At 43.2% G+C, this 12347-nt stretch overlaps 1 long non-coding RNA gene and 1 pseudogene across 1 annotated transcript; one reads left to right on the top strand and one right to left on the bottom strand.

Moving 5' to 3' along the window:
- Nucleotides 1-1629: 1629 nt before the first annotated feature.
- LOC146260455 (uncharacterized) lies at nucleotides 1630-3081 on the bottom strand. Its single transcript, XR_014729612.1, has 3 exons — nucleotides 2805-3081; nucleotides 2324-2477; nucleotides 1630-1687 (listed from the first exon to the last, which is right to left on the bottom strand). It is a non-coding gene; the product is annotated as an uncharacterized LOC146260455 (long non-coding RNA).
- Nucleotides 3082-3991: 910 nt separating this feature from the next.
- LOC146260454 (uncharacterized) lies at nucleotides 3992-4778 on the top strand (annotated as a pseudogene).
- The last annotated feature ends 7569 nt before the right edge of the window (nucleotides 4779-12347 follow it).

Below are 12347 nucleotides of genomic sequence, written 5' to 3'. Positions count from 1 at the left end.
TTAATGGTGTCCCAATACTCTTTTTGAGCTAGGGGTAGGGCTAAAAATAAGGGCTATACCAAGTACAATCGGGAGCTTACTTGAAACCTAGGGCTATGTGAATACTGCGCGACCGGCAACAATTGCGGCCAGATCATCCAGAGAGTCCAATAAATGTAATATTTTCGGCTTAATTAATTGATTTAATTAATTAAAAATATAATTAATTTAAAATAATAAAAAATTATGACAGTCTTGTTTTGTGCTATACACAGTCCTGGACATATATATTTGCAACCATTTTCCTAATTGAAACGTTTCTAAAAATCGCTAGTTTGTACGCTAATCTTACTGTGCTGAATTGCACAACAGTCCTGCATTTCTTTTACTAGCATGTCTACAGTTCTAAGTAAACTCCATTAGCAGCCAATTTTGTTTATTATCAGTGGATAACACTACTTGCTTTGGAGATATAAATGCGTGCTAGATGACGTACCTGTAACCAAGTGGCGTCCCATTTCTTAGGGATATGTAGCCCTTACCCCTCAGTTTCGAGGGTCAAGGGCTAGGGGTAAACTAAGGGCTAGGGGTAAGGGGGACTATTGGGATTTGGCCATAATCTATCTGTTTCTTTCTCTCTTTGCAACCCTTTGGAAAGCTTGGGGCTTTAGACACATCCATTGTATTTTTGTGTGCAATTTCTAGATGCCTTGCCATCTTAGAATAAGGCTTAGAGCAATTCAGACAATAATGTATTTTGTTGTACACCCTGCTTGCACCTTTTTTGGGGCAAGCATTGACAACTTTGCTGTCATTTATGTTCTGACTTAAACAGGGTTCTTCTTGTGCTCCAGTGGCTTCAGATGTAAGGCTGGACCTGTCAAGAGTGTTGTTGTCTGACATTGTGGAGTCACAGACGGGGTCAGTCAAACCCATTAAGCCAAAACCCTCAAGTGTGTCATCACGGCAGTGTTGTTTTTTTACTTGTTTTCAAGCTAGAGTCACTGTCTTCATTGTCACAGGAAGTATCTGGAATGTACTGATCTGTACTGTCTGCTGAAGAATATAGTTCAGCAGAATCTTCAAAACTTGTGTCTTTCATCTAAAACAGGAAAATGAAATTAGGAATATGTGAGTTGAGATTTTATTTGATCAGTAAATCAACAAAACTAAATTGAAAATATCTTGACAATTGATTAAGTTCTTCTAATACAAAAGATTTGTAAAAAAAAAAAACACAAAGGGGCAGATGTTGGGAAAATAGTTCTTGTAATAGAACACTATTCAAATGACACCTTTTATAAATAGACGAGTCCTTACAATCAGTAACACTTGCTGATATCACAAACTCCAAACCCTGTTTGGGGTAACCCATAGTGCCCCCATTCTGTTGATTGTCTAATACCTATCAATTCATTCACTTAGTTTCTTACCTCACATCTAGAAGACAGGAACATCTGAGCCACCACTGGTTTCATTGTGGGTCTGATTACTATTGATGAGCTGAAAGCAGGACAACAGACATTCTTATAGATGTCACAGGGGTTACCATGTATAAGGTTCTGTCATTCAGACATGTAGCCTGAATAACAATTATATTTATAGCATGATTCCTACATGCCTGCAAAATAATGACATCAGATTCATCTTGGGTTCCATTTTTTGTCAGTAGAGGTTCCTTTACAGCAGTCTGTGCACCATTGATGAGCTGAAAGCAGGACATCAGACATTGGTATTCATGTTACATGCATATTTAATGACGTGGATAAAATGAAACTAACACTGAATGCGCAGCTGGCAGAAATTAACAGAAACAATAGCAAAATAACCTTAAACTAACTTTTCCTAGTGTGATTTAGAACATTTCAAATGACTCGGTGGCAAAACACACTTCTAATAATAATAATAATTTCTATAGCATATTTCATACAAGAATCATGTATTTCATACATAAAATCTATAGAAACAATAATACATGTCATAAAGTAATACAAATAATTAAAAATTAAAATGTAAAAACAAAATACAAGCCGCTGTCTTTGCAGGGATCAAAACGCATAAGGCGCAATCTTTGCGGTATCTCGAATCTGTCTTAGACTCAACTGCCTTAGCAGTTGATAAAACATATAACAACCCAGACTAGCCGCACTCTATCTGCGGTCTCCTGATTTTCAAGGAAAGTCAAGAAAGCAGGGTGGAGTTATAATGACTGCTGTAGGTCTACAGAACAGTGTAACCTACAGAATTGAGCCGGGTAAATATATCTAATTAAATTTAACTGCATCCAGTTGTATTCAAGTTGTGCAAATACCAAGTCAGCTAGATATAAATCAACTGTACTTACCACCACATGTTTCCATTCCATTTGAAATCAAACACCTTTTCAGACTCCTTGTACTGCTTTGTACATATATCAGCTTCCAGCTGTGTCATCAATTTGCCTCTGTATTCAACCACAAAATCTCCTTTGGGTATGAATTCTTGCAAAAACTCTCTGCCTTGGTAGAAAGAAAATGTTTTGAAATTATTATTTATTTTGTGGAGGAATTGTAGGGTTAGGTATCAAAGGTATGTGTCTACTACAGTTTTCAAGTGATGAAAGCAGATGGCTGCTAACTGAACAGTTTGTCATCTTGTTGTGGCTACTGAGTGTTCAAATAAAAATATATAATATATGGTAATCAATTAACATTACACCATGCTTTTCTATTTTGGTATTTACAGTGGAAACTACCTGTACTGGATACAAGTGAGCAAGAAGTGTAGGCCTATAGGATGTACTTTGTACAAAAATGTGTAGTCAGAAAGTTTGTCATCCTGCTCACTTTTATCGATGTCAACTACGTGTATCTCCAGATAGGATTTATCTGTTTTTGGGGACACATGATGTGCTGCATCTTTCGATGGATTCAGCTTTCGTCGTGCTGTTGAGGCTTTCATTGTTTAGACGCGTCCTTGGACTCTATATAATGAAGTAAAACTAGTACTGAAGAACCAGGTTTAAGGTGACATTGGCTTTTCAACAATTATATATTTTCAACTACCAACAAATGATTAGCTTGATTCCCGAACAAGATAATGTGGTTGGTCTAATTAGAGCCAACGAATTGATCTCGCTAGCTTGCTAACGCCGTTAACTTTAGCCCCTAACTAACCTTTAGCCCTTCACTAACCCTCTTTAGACCTCAGCTAACCATCTATAGCCCTTGACCAGCATTTTTAATTTAACAAACCATTTAAGTCACCACCCTCATCCTTTATCTCTCTAACCATCACCAGCCATCTCATCTCGTCTTTTTAATCCTGCTTTAGCACAAGCCATTTTTTTCTTCATGCTTTGAATCGAATTGTGAATGATCTTCTGTGGGGGGTAGGCTCCTTCTTGAGGCATGCCATGCACGCCGTCTTCCCTGGTACTCTTTGCAAGGTAATGTATTTCCCCAAGTGCTGAAAAACTGCATCCTTTTCTTCTGGTCTCCAGGGTATCTTTTGACTTTTCATAGCTCCTACAGAGGGGACAACTAAAATGAATACAAAGTAAAATACACCTGCAAGGAGCAATGAGGTGGCCAAGCCATTAAAGCAGCTAAAATGAACAAAAAACTTTTTTGACATACTCAGAACAGGGTTCTGCGTAAATGCAGCTTTGAATCCATCAAAGATTTCCTGAGATACGACACAATTTCCTGTTTGCCATCTTTGCTGCAGATTGTGATTGGCTGTACCGATCAAACCGTTTCGAAAATCTAAAATAATTTTGGTAGTTTGTGTGAGGATTGCCATGACTATATACAGCTAGACTACAGGTAACTAGCAACTGCGTTGTACCTAGGGATGAGTATTGGTAAGATTTTAACAATTCCGATTCCTTATCAATCCTGTTTATTGATTCTCTTATTGATTCTTATTGGGCAGGGGGGGGGACCACAAACGGGTTTATTTACATTAATTGTCTTTTATATAATTTTATATAATGCTACACGTCTTCTTCTGCACTTCTCACTAATGTAAGATGGCGCCGGTGAGGGCGTCCGTGGTTGTTAGGTGCGCTCTGTTTTGTTTCGTTTTATCTGTTAATTCAGTGTTCTGCCAAGATATCCGGGGTTCTCTAACAAGAGAAGTACTTCTGAACATAAGGACCACAACTCCTGTGGAGTGCCCACTTTGTGGGTGTCCCCACTTTTTCTGTTTCCAGCGGCAGATTTAGTGGGAATTCCAGCCAGTGCCGCGCTAGGCTTTGCTCATGCAGTGAAACGCCGTAGAAGGGGAAAGCGAGCGGGAGCGCTAGTTCGGCTACGCAGACGTGGAACCCGAACAGTGCTTCCAAGTTTTATCCTCTCTAACGTACGTTCACTGTGCAATAAAATGGACGAATTGCAGCTACTGATGGTGAAAAACAGAGACTTTCTTTCATCTTCGGTTTGGTCCTTCACGGAGACATGGCTGTGCGATTTGATCCCGGACGCCGCTTTACAACTGGCAGGCTTTCAACTCATGAGAGCTTATCGGGATACTGCACTCTCTGGCAAAACCAAAGGTGGTGGTATTTGTTTCTACATCAATAGTGGCTGGTGTGTAGATGTGACAGTAATTCTGCAACATTGTTCTCCTGATCTGGAATCATGTTTTATAATCTGTAAACCTTTTGACTCGCCACAAGAATTTATTAAAGAGTTTACATGGCGCCGGGTCCATAGGTTAGAGAGGCCCAGCGCACGCTCACCGACCAGATTCTGAGTGTGGAGCGAGCAAACCCAGATTCCCTTGTTATTGTACTCGGCGACTTTAACAAAGGTTAAAATTTACAAAGGTTAATCTCAGCCACGAACTCCCTAAATTCAGACAATTCATCAAATGCCCAACCAGAGAAGAAAACATTCTGGATCACTGCTACACTACAGTCAGTAGAGCTTACCACGCCGTCCCTCGTGCAGCACTGGGCCGCTCTGACCATACCATGGTCCATCTGATTCCTGCATACAGGCAGAAATTAAAAATCTGTAAACCTGTTGTGAGGACATCAAAACAGTGGACCAGTGAGGCTATGGAGGATCTGCGGGCATGCTTGGACTGTACTGGGAGTCAGATGGCTGAGCGATGAGGGAGTCAGGCTAGTAATCAGAAGGTTGCCGGATCGATTCCCCGCCGTGCTAAATAATGTTGTGTCCTTGGGCAAGGCACTTCACCCTACTTGCCTCGGGGGGAATGTCCCTGTACTTACTGTAAGTCGCTCTGGATAAGAGCGTCTGCTAAATGACTAAATGTAGATGTACTGACTGGGATATGTTCATGACTGCTACCAATAGTCTGGATGAACTCACTGAGGCTGTGACATCATACATCAGCTTCTGTGAGGACTGCTGTATACCAACACGCACAAGGGTGAGCTTCAACAACGACAAGCCCTGGTTCTCAGCACAGCTGAGAAGGTTGAGATCAGAGAAGGAGGAAGCTTTTGGGAGTGGGAATAGAGACACATTCAAGGAGTCGAAGAACAGGTTTAGCAAGGCGGAGAGAGAGGCTAAACAACTGTACCCTGAGAAACTGAAGCGTCAGTTTCATGCTAACGTCAGTTTCATGCTAACGACTCTGCTTCTGTCTGGAGAGGGCTAAGGCAAATCACCAACTACAAGCCCAGAGCCCACCACTCCACCAACGTCCTGAACTACCCCTTCCCATCCATGAGGCCTCCCGCCTCTACAGTGACGACTCTCTCCATTCAGGAGGGTGAAGTTAACAGACTTATCAAGAGGCAGAACCCCGCAAAGCAGCTGGGCCAGACTCTGTCTCTCCTGCCACCCTCAATCACTGTGCTGACCAGCTGTTTCCTGTGTTTACAAACATCTTTAACACCTCCTTGGAGACATGCCATGTGCCAGCCTGTCTCAAGTCCTCCACCATCATCCCTGTGCCCAAAAAGCCAAGGCCAACAGGACATACCACCTTCACACACCTGGACTGTTGCCTCCAGCCGAGAGGCGAGGGGTTGGGGCTTGATAAACAGCCAATGTGTTCATCTTCTTCTTTGGTTCTTTCAATGGTGGTTAGCAAACAAGGTATATGTGCATTTCCGCCACCTACTGGACTGGAGTGGGATACAGGATAAACGGCACAACTTGATCTCCCCACACAAATGAACTGTCACAAATACTAAATGATAGCTATGTAAGAGCCCACATGATCACAGTAGGACTACGTACAGCCTAGCGCAGACACTACGTCAAAAGGGGGGTGGCTATTTTGGTCCCAACATCAAAAGGGGTAGGTATGTTGACGCCAACCAATAGCATGGAAGCATAGATGGTCCAAACAGAAGTTAAAAAATTGCATCTGTACACGGTTAATATGCCATCTGTACACAAACATCAAATTTGGGGTTTTGGTACAAACGGCCTTCCATAGGCAGTGCACGCTTTCACGCATAGGGGACTGGAATTCTGGCAGGGAATGAGATTTTGGCACAACAACGGCCAATAACTCTACCTCTGACTAAAGTTTGCCTGTGAAGCAAAAGAGGCTGTCAAAATACAGAAATTAGTGGCAGACGGAAAACGAGTGGGTCAGGGGGAATGAATTCAAGGCAAACTGTACAATTTCACCAATAAATCTATTGTCAAATATTCATCATAGTGGTCTTTGGTGGTCTACCAGGGGTCTTAATTTATAAACATGGTATTCTCACAAAAGGGGGCTGAAAATGTGCATATGCCACTTCTCACGCAAAGGTTGTGATAAAAAAAAAAAAAACTTGACGGGAGAATGTGCTCCACGCAAACTATCACATGCGAAGACCTACGCACATTTTGGAAACAATGGAAATTTACGACACAGATGACCGTACTGTAGTCAGATTGCAGAAAGTAAATGTGGGAAGAACAATTACTCTTAATATATATATATTTTGTTTTGCTCACAGGTTTTTTTCACTCCATATCATCGTTATCATGAAGATTAAATCCAGCAGTTATTCGTGCTTGTACTGAGTGATAATTGTTCCATAAACACCTTGTACAATCCAAATTAAATTTTAAATCCAAATTCAGCGTTGTCTCACCATCATATTGTCCACTACGGGAGTTCAGGAGGGGGAGATTCCCCGACTGCATGGAATACAGGATAACATCACATATCCTACCTTTAGATAACTGCAGAACACAGTGTATAACTAAATATATTTATTTAATACTGTGCATATATCATCATGTGAAAAACTGGAAATACAGTCGTTAAGCTTCCGCGCAATCGCTACAATTTACGTCCTTGTTATCAGTCCAAATTTTTATAGACTACTGTTCATAACAAATCGCTTTTGTTTTCAAATTGTATGTCGACTCGGGGTATCACTGGCACAGTTGAGGCCACTAGCACTGTTTTTTTTATTTATTGGTGATCCACCGGCCACCAAATAATGTTTTTTTTGTTGTTGTTTTTTTCACAGATCGCCATGATTCACCGTAAAGAACAATCGCATGCCAGGGTTATTAATATACTGGATTAGCATTCATGAGGTGCTTTGCATTGACCATTTATGGTAAAAAAAAATGGGCGTGTTCAGGGTGGGGTAAAATGCTGATTCATGTACGCACACTTTGCTTACAGGTGTGCGTACACACAGTTTTATGAATCAGATTTTTTGGGGGGCATACGCCATTTTAGGTATTTGGACGTACGTACCCTTTAGTAAGAATCATACGCACAGTTTTTTTTATTACACCTCTGGGGCCTCATGTATAAAGGATTGCGCAGCTTTCATACCAGAAGAAGGCGTACGGCCAAAACTCGAAAAGTACCTATGCACAGAAATATTCATATGTATAAAAACGGTCGTACGCCAAGTCCTGCGCACCTTTCCTTTATAAATCACAATCAACGTGAGATTGACCTTACGTGAACAAGCCACTGACCCCGCCTTGCCTCCTCCCATAATGAATATGCAGATGGACTATAAATGCGCTCCTGAGGTCATTTCTTTGTCTGAATTACCGTATTTCTTCGAAGAAACGCCGCCCTCGAAGAAACGCCGCACCAAAAATGAACGTTAAACACCGCCGCGTTTATTCGAAGAAATACGGTGACTGTGAGATCGAGGTTCTGACAACAGATGTGGAGGCCAGAAAATGTGTCCTGTTTGGCGGCCTGTCATCAGGTATTAGCGACAAAACAAAGTCGGCGGAGTGGAAAACTGTCACTATTTGCGCCCTTCTTGTTTTTAATCTGTAGCACTTCTCAAGTCAAGTCTTTTTTATTTGTCAGGTACACAGAACAACAAAAAATACGCAAAGAGCAGATGTATGATTTGACTAGCCGCTCTAAGCACTTCATGATGACAGAGGTCAGTGCTATCGGGCGATAGTCATTCAAACATGTGACCTTGGTGTTCTTGGGCACAGGGATAATGGTGGTCCTCTTGAAGCAGGTGGGGAGTACAGACAGGTTAAGGGAGAGGTTGAAGATGTCACTGAAGACCGCTGCCAGCTGGTCAGCACAGCCCCTGAGGGCCCTACCTGAAATGCTGTCTGGGCCAGGTGCCTTGCGAGCGTTGATCTTCTTAAAGCACAGCCTCACCTCAGCCACAGTTAGTGTAGGCACACCACTGGCTTGGACTTCAGGTAGCTTTACTTCAGGGGGTCACTGTCCCTCTCAAAGCGAGCGTTGAAGGAATTCAGCTTGTCTGGCAGTAGGACAGAGGACTGCGTCTCATTGTAGCCTCTCCCTTTGTAGTCAGTAATGGCTTTAAGTCCACTCCACATCGCCTGGGTCAGAGCCATGGTAGCTGGACTCCACCTTGGTCCTGTAAGCCCTTTTCGCTGCTTTGATGGCCTTCAGAAGGTCGTATCTGGCCTTCCTGTACTCATCAGGGTCCCCAGAGTTAAAGGCGACAGTGCGGGTTCTCAGCTTGGCCCAAACCGCGGCATCAACCCAGGGCTTCTGATTTGGGAAAGACCAGACAACCTTCTTGGGGACAATGTCATCAATGCAGTGTTGGATGTAGCTGGAAACAGTGTCTGTGTATTCGTTAATGTCCCCATCTGCTGCCTCCTTGAACATCAGCCAGTCAGTGGTGTCAAAGCAGTCCTGGAGGGTCGCCACACTCTCGTCACTCCATAGGTGAACTGACCTCTCAACCGGTCTGACCTGTTTAAGCTTTTGTTCATATAGAGGGAGGAGAAGAATGGAGGTGTGATCAGCCTTCCCAAAAGCAGGGCGGGGGAGGGGTTTGTAACTGCCCTTGAATGCTGTATAACAGTGGTCAAGGATCTGGTCTCCACGTGTGAAGAAGTCAATGTGCTGATAGTACTTGGGCAGGACTTTCTTCATGTTGGCTTTGTTGAAATCACCAACAACAATGAAGGCTGCCTCTGGGTGCACATTTTCCAGACCATTGATAATCCCATACAGTTCATCCAAAGCAGCGGCCTTGTCTGCCTGGGGGGGATGTAGACTGCACTCATGATGACCGCAGTGAATTCCTGAGGCAGATTGAAGGGTCTGATTTTTACAGTTAGCAGCTCAAGGACAGGAGAGCAGTGAGATGCTAGTACCGCTACATCCGTAGGCCAGAGAGAGTTAACCATAACACAGACACCTCCGCCCCTGCACTTCCCTGAACCAGTTGTTCTGTCAACTTTGAGATTTAGCTAAATGTTAAGTGCATTACAAATACAATTATCATTATTATTATAGGGCCATCAATGCTGTGGGTTCAGAGAACCGGACCATGGCAGAAATTAAGAAGAAATGGTCCGATATAAAACTTTAAATGAAGAAGTGGTGGCGCATCGTAACAGCATGGCAGCTATAGGGTTCGCATGACATGCATTTCCTGAGTGATTTTGTAGTTCGTCTGACAGCTCAAGTTTAACAGAAGTTATTAAGTGGTGGCGGATTAAACAGAAGGCTATATAGCATTTCCCGTTTTGGGTTTTGGCATTTTGATGTGATCATCCACATTAATGATCAAACTTTTAGTTTTATGTTTTTTGAATAGTCAACGTCATAAACGTAGTAGTGGAAACTTTATTTTGTAATGTTTGGTGAGTTTCTGCACTTTTCAGTTAGAATTCGCCACGTTTCAGAGCCAGACAAGTCTTTGAGTACGGTCCGCACATTCTCACGTCTGCTCAAAAGTTTCCTTGACGGCCCACACATTCTCACGTAAAGTAAACCTTTATACATCACAAAGTGTGCGTGAAAACCAGCGTAAACAAGCTTTTTGTGCGTACTAGGGGTGTAAAAAAAAAAACGATACGTATCGATATCCGTTTTTAGTGTGTAAGATATGACTACATCGATGCGTGAAGTACCGTATCGGTTTTAAAATGACACAAATCGGTTGTTGCCCCAATTTAAAAGTTACGAACCGGTTCACAAGTGTTCGTCTCTACGTTAAGTTGCTATCCAAAACCCTCACTCACTCTGACTTGGTGCATTTGAGCTCAGTCAGAACAATGACAGCCTGTCATTGGCCAAAGCACGCATAGCATAAGCCTATCAGGCGTGCTGCTATCCCTTTGAATAACGCAACATTCGTTTACGAGCTCAGAACATGCAAGTCTGTAGTGAAATGATGTCTGACCACATCGAACACATTTTCAATGCGCCATCGAAACTCAAATTGAATGTTTGGAAGACATTTGGCTTCTACAAAAGAAAGGTAAACTTGTTAAAAATGAAGCCATTCACATTTACATGTATTCATTTAGCAGACGCTTTTATCCAAAGCGACTTCCAAGAGAGAGCTTTACAAAGTGCATAGGTCACTGATAATAACAACAAGATAACCCCAAAGCATTGCGGGTAGCCAAAACAAGAAGTACACATTGTGAACAACCAAAAAATAAGTGCTAAAGGGAGGAAACCATAAGAGCATGTGGTTAAACAAGATACAATTAAACAACATGAAACTAAGTGCAAGTGTACCTGTAGGAAAGCAATAAAAATAGGATTAACTAAAATAGAAAATAGTTTAAATCAGCTACCACTAACAAACAAGAGCAACAGTGTAAGCAAGAGTCATTGTGATCCTTGAGGAAACCAGCGTTGGGTTCAGCAAACCATTCCTAAGTACCGTTGTACTCCCGGAACAAGTGCGTCTTGAGCCTTCTCTTGAAGGTGGAGAGACAGTCTCTGATGGAGGTGGGGAGTTGATTCCACCACTGGGGGGCCAGGCAGGAGAAGAGCTTGTGATGGGATCGGGCGGTCTTGAGCGGTGGGACCACCAGGCGGTTGTCTGAAGAAGACCGTAGGTGGTGGGTGGGTGTGTAGGGCTGCAGCAGAGACTTGATGTAGTCGGGTGCAGTACCGTTCACTGCTCAGAAGGTCAGTACCAGGGTCTTGAATCTGATGCGGGCCGTTATGGGTAGCCAGTGGAGGGAGATGAGGAGCGGGGTAACGTGGGAGCGTCTGGGTAGATTGTAGACCAGGCGGGCCGCCGCGTTCTGAATCCTCTGAAGAGGGCGGGTTGCGCATGCTGGGAGACTGGCGAGCAGCGAGTTGCAGTAGTCCAACTTGGAGAGGACAAGTGCTTGGACAAGCAGCTGGGTGGAGTGCTCAGACAGGTATCTCCTGATCATTTGTAAGTTATGTAGGGCAGTGATTAAGTACACTGGCAGTACCACAATCTCAGCACTCACATCTCGAGACATCATGCCAGTGTTGCCGAACCTGATGTAGCACTGCATCGACCAGCACAAACATAACCCCATCCGAGAACAGAAATATATCACAGTTTCTCAATCAGCCACAACTAAGTTACAGCTTAGAGAGGGCTACAATTACGACGCTTGTGGCTCGTTTCATCGCCATGGACCTCGGACCATACAGTGTAGTGGAAAATGACGGATTTTGTGAATTGCTTAAAGACTTAGAGCCGAGGTACAAGTAGACAGCATTTTAGCGAAAAATGCATACCCGAGCTGTACCAAAAAACTCAAACTGACCTCAAGGCTAAGCTTTCAAGTGCTGAACGAGTGGCAATTACAACCGATGCCTGGACATCATGTGCAATGGATTCTTATGTGACGATCACCGTGCACTATGTCACTATGGATTGGGAGTTAGCGAGCCATGTTTTACAGACGAGAGTCTTCAATGAATCACACACGGGAAAAAACATCGGTGCTTTATTGAAAGAGGCATGTCTTGAATGGAACATAGATGATAAATCCAGCACTGGTGACTGACAAAGCCGGAAACATGGTTGTGGCGGGAGTGGAGGCCGAGATGTCCCCTCACCTTTTGTGCTTCGCGCACACATTAAATCTGGCTGCCCAGAAGGCCTTGCATGTGAGCAGTGCTGCGAAGGTGCTTGGGAAAGTCAGGAGGGTGGAACTACTTCGACAAAAACAACAGCAAATGGCATTGCCCTC

The sequence above is a fragment of the Hypomesus nipponensis genome, chromosome 13 (assembly GCF_054491055.1).
Source record: "Hypomesus nipponensis isolate SF chromosome 13, ASM5449105v1, whole genome shotgun sequence".
Classification (NCBI taxonomy): Eukaryota; Metazoa; Chordata; class Actinopteri; order Osmeriformes; family Osmeridae; genus Hypomesus; species Hypomesus nipponensis.
The sequence above is the reverse complement of the archived record's forward strand: the minus strand, read 5'-3'. Positions and strand labels throughout refer to the sequence as shown.